A 6,145-nucleotide genomic window follows, 5' to 3' on the forward strand; every position below is an offset into this window, starting at 1 on the left:
TTCTGTGTTTGAGTTTAGTGGGTTTTTTTTGAAAGATATCTCTCATGACTGAATACATTTTCAAAAGCACAAGTATGTACCCAATTGAATACATGACATTTCTAAGATCCATACAATCAAGGTAGGGACATAGACAAAGGTTTGGCCAAGCAAAGCGAACTTCGCCATTCATTCCTATGAGGGAGGTGAAAGCAAGCAAAATTATCAAAACAAAGTTTAACATCATGCTGCAAATGAGGAGCAAATTTTGCATGTGCTAGCCAATCAAATCAACAACATAACTCTTCCATTTCATTTGATTCGCCACGAAGACCTGATTACAGATGAGCTGTCAGAATGGAACACTGAATTTTGCCTCTCTTCACCTCGCTCGTTTCGCCTGCAATGTGTCCCCAGCGTCATGAGAGACAGCGGGGCAAGATGAGACATTAGTGGTGGGTGGGGTAAGTTGAGCCACTTGTCCTAATGGGATGTATGTATGGGGGGGAGGGGGGGGGGGGGGGGGGGGGGTCAGCAGGGGTCAGGAACCTTTTTGGTGGAGAGAGCCATAAAAAGTTTTTTTTTTCTAATTTTCACGAGAGGCATACCATTTTAAAAACACAATTTCAAAGCATGTATTTCAACAAGCCCAACAATTTCAGAGTGTACAGGTAAATGATTACTTTTATTGATCATGGCTAAGTATGGTTGCCAGCTGCCAACTTGCGTTCGAAAATGTTGTATTTCTTAGATGTGATTTTCTGCATTTTAACATCCTGTGTCCCATTTCAGCTCAATATGGAACCCATACTTTTATTTATAAACATGAGACAATTCCGTATTTCAAGGGAGGGCCGGCATCCCTCGAAGAGAGAGATACAGTTCCCAAAAGAGCCACATGATGCTCTCAAGCATATTGCTGACCCCTGCTATAAAGTCCTTTTTGTTGTACAGTAGCAACTTCTGATGAAGGTTTAGTGCAGAAACGTCAGCTACCCAAAAATTAGGTGATGAAACCGTGAAGAAGCAGTGTGGCTCTCTTCCTCTCCTCTGCAAGCTGAAGATTACAGTAACAATTTAACATCTATACTGGCAAAATTATATATGATTAGAACAGAACAGGAAGCTTTTATTTTCGTTAGGATGGAGTTCAAACTCCAAACTGTCTTGACTGCAGTAATGGCTAAAGGGCCTGTGTTTACTGTGTGTGTATCCAGAGGAAGTGTGAGAATTGTTGGATGGAGTGTTGACTCCACACTGGAGTTGAAAGCTTAAATGCTGTCATAATCAGCCGGCAGCAGGTTTGACAGTACAACATTCATGCTCAGCAGAGAGACTATAACAGAGACGTGCGCTTAGGGTAGGCAGGGTAGGCACTGCTTGCCCTAGGATACATTTCTTGAAAATAAAAACGAATACATGTTTTGAAAACTATTCTTGAGAGTTCACATGCATAACAAAAACATTGATTCAGAAAATGAGCTGTTAAAAAGTAGGCTTCAGTTAGTTAGTTATGGTTTATTAGGTAGCAAAGTTTATCTGGCCCATTGTTGGCCCGATCCTTTTTTCGCGAGTGATAACAGTCGGCCCGATTCTGGCTTTGTCCGCGGCCCAATCATGGTCCTATTACTGTATGCCGACAGTGTCGGCTCAGTGTTGGCTCAGTTACTGCATGAGACTGACAGTTATTTTCAGTGTCGGCAGAGTGTTGGCTGAGTTAGCCTAGGCCTACTGCATGAAGTGACAGTTATTTTCAGTGTTCTATGAAGTGTTGGCTGAGTCACGGTAACCAGTGTTCCAGCCGAGCCGACTCTCAGCCGACAGTGCCGACATTCTGCCAAGATCGGGCCGACTGTTCTTAACGGTTTTTGCTGTACAACAACCTAACAGATAAGTATCACAGCATTTGTAGCCATAGGCTAATTTCCAATGCCCGTCCCTAGAAGGGATTTTAAAAACTGTTTTTATTGTTGTTTTAAAATGCAACCTATCCATTCATCCAAGCCATTCATTTAATCTACGAAGGCAGGCAATATACACATAGGCCTACCTAATCCTATATTAATGTACAGTCACTCGTTCATTCGTCCACTATTTAATCAATTGGATAAAACATGTACAACAGCCTCCCCCCACCCCCAGACACACACAGTCAACTGCCACCCACCTCACACACAATGAACTGCCCCCCCTACCACCACCACCACACACACACACATTCTATAAAATCTCCACACACATCGAATCACACATAGGCTACATATCTGGTTGTTTTTTAGGAATTCCTTCATCTGACACCTGAACCACCCATAACTGTGATTGGCCTTGATTTCTGGGGGCAAACTATTCCATAAATTAAGACCTTTAATTAGAGATGAGGACTACGGTTCCCTGCTACAGCCCCCCTGGTAGACCTCCCAACTGTATAGGTTGGATTAGGTCACAGATCACTTGAGGGGCTTGGCCATGCAGGCATTTATAGATCAGGTTGATAAATTGACAAAGCAATATTGTCAAAGCTCATCATGTTCAGGTCCCGCTGAACATCGCAGTGATGAGCTCTATTTGGCCTTTTAGCTATTTTTAATGCACGATAGTAGTATCCGAAGACCGATCAAAACCCTGTTATCAGAGAGAGTAGAGAGAGAGATTCCATTGGCCCATTGTTTCCGGGTTCTACAATTGGGAGGGGAAAAAAATCTTCCTTTAGGGCGCGATCCACAGACCTGTATTAACCTAGACTGGCAATGGGCGGTTCTAGCCAGTGGCAGCTTTTCGGATTGACTGGGCGCAGCCATCTTTGCCTTTTTCGCGCCCTGTGGGCTCCTCCCACAGACGTAGCCCCGCCCAGTGGAGACTATTGCAGCTGTGAGCCATAGGAATGCATACGATTTCAAACGGTGATTACAACGCTATCAAAGTGGGTTTCAATCATTTTATGTAAGATTTTGACAAGTCATAGCATCTAAATTCTCACTCCAATAATGAAATAACCCTCACTACCTCCAAACGTTTTATTAGAGAGCCTGAAGCTGAGCGGTCTTGCCAGATAGGGCGGTTTCCCGCCCAATCGGGGCCGTTGAGGAAGGCGGTCTGTGGGTAAAAATGGACGGAAATAATCAGTGTTATCTGGCAACCCCGAAGCCGACTGTTTTCGTTGCCGCTTATGCAGGTTTGTGGATATTTGTGACACTGAATCGGCATTGGTTACGTGTAAAGCTTATTTTATGTACTTAACTCAGATGTAATGACAACTGTGTATATTGGTATGTATATTTCTTAAATAAGCCGTACGTTTTCAGTGAAGCTACCGGTAACTGTGCTATTATTAATACCCCCCCCCCCCCCCCCCCCCCCCCCCCCCCCCCCCCCCCCCCCCCCCCCCCCCCCCCCCCCCAAGGACGCTGAAGGTAACCTAGCAACAACACGGCACAGCACATTGCAGCTGTGAAAATAACGAGCCACTTGAGACCAAGACTTTTCTAGAACATTAATTTATACTAGAGCTATTGTTCTAAAGACGTTACACATGGCCTGGTCCAACTTAACTAGTGAACCAGTGTTGCAAAAAAAATCTTTTTAAAAAAAACCCATCGATGCATGACGTCATTACGTAATTACGGGAGTCTCCACCAAGATGGCGGACTACGATTCTGAGGCTCTGAGAAATCCGAAAATTTCGAGGGGCATTGCCAGTCTAGGTTAATACAGGTCTGTGGCGCGATCACTCAGACCGCGGATTTCTGCCTACACAAAATGCTTTGTCCATTCATCTATGTAAAATGAATAGAAGACGAGCACTTTTCTTGCTCTCCTAACGTTGGATAGTGAATCTCGTATGAATGTTGATAACGGTCTCCTATCGAACATGGACATCCGCCGCAGGTTTTCCGCCTTGAGTTGAACTTTTTTCAACTCGATCCGCCCGGCGCGGATAGGCGGAGAATCCGTTACCCGTCTTGCGCTGATATAGAGTTCTTCAGCGGAAGCGGAAGCATGTAGTAGATTGTAGTCTTTCATGTTAGCATTTAAGGACGTCCTGGTTCCTATCGGCTTCCGGCCTCCATTGGGAATGAATAGGGGTAAATTTCAAATAAGCTCCGAGTGCAAGCACGCGCTTAGCGAACCCCCGCAAACTGTCGAGGGTGTTAAAAATAGGCTGTAGGTATGACATGGTTGATCATTTTGTGTCAAACTTCGACATAAATACGATGTTGCGTCCATATGCTAAACCCGGAAGCTTTTGGCGACTACAGAAGCGGCGCCTGTATCTAACGGCATGTACGTGCGGAGGGTTGTATCCATGGCAACCAAAGGAAAGTATGTAGTTCGGAAGTTTTACTGATCAGAAAGGGGTTAGCAATATTGAATTATAATCGTCATGATTTAACATGTGAATACACCAACATGATGATACGATGCGTTCCACTAATGAGAAAGGGATGCGGGGACACGCTAATGTTCGTTGTTGCCGTGCAACTTATATTTTTGCCAAACCTGAATCTCTATGGCGTTTTGCAATGTAAAAAATCGCCATGGAACCGGTAGTCCAAACGCCGCATACAAGTTGACGTCAACGCTGAAGAGCTCTATTAGACGCGCAATCCGCTCATTTTCATTGACAAACAACATCCACCTCCTACTGTAAAATCTGCGGTCTGTGTGATCGCGCCCATTTACTCTCAATGGATCACGCCCTTAGGCAGACCTAAGGACTGTTCTATTCATTCTAGGAGTATTATGACACGCCCCTTTAGGCAGACCGGAACCTGGTCACGTTAGGTGCACATAGCAACCTATTACACTGGCGTATCTCTATACTTAAAGAATCTCTGCTGTTATCGCACGAGGCAAAGCGCTCAGGCTTGGGCAGGTTGCCGTGGGAACATGTCGCGCAGCCCTGGCTGGTAGCCTGCGAAGGCTCTGCTTTTGATTGCCAGGCAGCTTGCCTGGTTACCACCACCTAATCACAAGTGAGATTGTCTTTCAGATCGAAACGATTGTGTAGAACTAAAGGCAGGATGGGAGTTCCCAGGCTACCAGGCAGCCAAGGTAGGCTCGCTTTGCCTCTGCTTGTCTTGACCTCAACCAGAGATGATTGTTAGAAACCATCTCTGCCTCAACACTGTCAATGTAGAAGTTGGCGCATGCGTATTATCAATCACATAGACTGTCAATGGGGAGCAAAAGCAGAGCTTTTCACCATTATTTAGCCAATCACAGCGATCAAAACATTTTTTTTTTTTAATTCAGGTTTCCTTGCGCAGTTCAAAAGCAAACATGCTCTCAAACACAGATCTCTACACGTGAGGAAGATGAACAGGTAAACAGGTCATCTTCACTGTCTTCGAGATAAAGGCTATGAGTGTCGGCTGGCTGAACAGCGGCTGACAGAACGCGGATGTTTTGTTATTTATTTAGCCTATTTTATTGCCCATCATGACAGGCAATAAAATAGACAACGTGGAGTGCTGTCCTGATCTCTTTAATTTGTATATTTCTTACGGAATGAGCACCCAGTTGTTTTTAATTTTGTTTGAGTTGAGCATGTTACACCTCTTTATTATTAATATGAATTAATATTTATTAATTATTTATTTACTTACATTTAATATTTATAGGAATGAATGAATGAATGAATGAATGAATGAATGAATGAATCCTTTATTGCCCCTATAGTGGGCTACTCTGATAGCTGATACACAATAGGTGGGTTTACATGCAGCACTTTTTTCTAGTCTGATTAGACTAATCAGATTACAATTCTGAATTCACCTGTGTACATGGACCATGTTCTATTCCGATTTTGGCCATTTGCATTGACGTCACAATATCACGTAATATTGTTTTCCTGGACGGCGGAAGTATACATATAGACTAGACAGAAATACGCAAACGGAGACAACTTTGACCGTAAAATACAAAAGAAACACTAGTTCTCCTGACCCATGTGTTCACTGGCGGCCAAGTGAATTAAAAAAAATGTATATTCTGCGCCACTAGGTGGCATAACTGGGACGGTGGTCTACGGAAACCTGGGAGAAGAAGAGGCGAATGTTGTTGCTTCCAGGCCTACTTACTCTGCCAGCGATTTACCATGTTTTTTCTTCAGTAAATTTAAGAACTATGAAAGTTATGAGCTTAAAACCGAGCCACTCATTGCCAG

This window comes from Engraulis encrasicolus, chromosome 1 (assembly GCF_034702125.1).
Source record: "Engraulis encrasicolus isolate BLACKSEA-1 chromosome 1, IST_EnEncr_1.0, whole genome shotgun sequence".
Lineage (NCBI taxonomy): Eukaryota > Metazoa > Chordata > Actinopteri > Clupeiformes > Engraulidae > Engraulis > Engraulis encrasicolus.